The following is an 860-nucleotide window of genomic DNA, read 5'->3' as shown; positions in this document are numbered from 1 at the left end:
GCTACAGTGTTGTACTACTTACACTAATATAACATATGATGTCGGTACTACGTCGTAGTTCATATATTGGTAAAACATGTTAGCTCGCTACAGCGTTGTACTACTTACACTAATATAACATATGATGTCGGTACTTCGTCGTAGTTCATATATTGGTATAACATGTTAGCTCGCTACAGTGTTGTACTATCTACACAAATATAACATCAGATGTCGGTACTACGTCGTAGTTTATATATTGGTATAACTTGTTAACTCGCTACAGTGTTGTACTACTTACACTAATATAACATATGATGTCGGTACTACGTCGTAGTTCATATATTGGAATAACATGTTAGCTCAATACAGTGTTGTACTACCTACACTAATATAACATCTGATGTCGGTACTACGTCGTAGTTCATATATTGGTATAACGTGTTAGCTCGCTACAGTGTTGTACAACCTACACTAATATAACATCTGATGTCGGTACAACGTCGTAGTTCATATATTGGTATAACGTGTTAGCTCGCTACAGCGTTGTACTTAATGCTAGATTCTGACATATTTATTATGGATCGATTTAATTCGGGCGAAACACTATCAGAACTAGTTGGTATAATATCTACTTTATGCTGCTTTGTGATATAATTATTACTACAGAATATACACTATCAGAACTAGTTGGAATAATATCTACTTTATGCTGCTTTGTGATATAATTATTACTACAGAATATACACTATCAGAACTAGTTGGAATAATATCTACTTTATGCTGCTTTGTGATATAATTATTACTACAGGATATGCGCTATCAGAACTAGTTGAAATAATATCTACTTTATGCTGCTTTGTGATATAATTATTACTACA

This window comes from Limulus polyphemus, unplaced genomic scaffold (assembly GCF_000517525.1).
Source record: "Limulus polyphemus unplaced genomic scaffold, Limulus_polyphemus-2.1.2 Scaffold481, whole genome shotgun sequence".
NCBI lineage: Eukaryota > Metazoa > Arthropoda > Merostomata > Xiphosura > Limulidae > Limulus > Limulus polyphemus.
The sequence above is the reverse complement of the archived record's forward strand: the minus strand, read 5'-3'. Positions refer to the sequence as shown.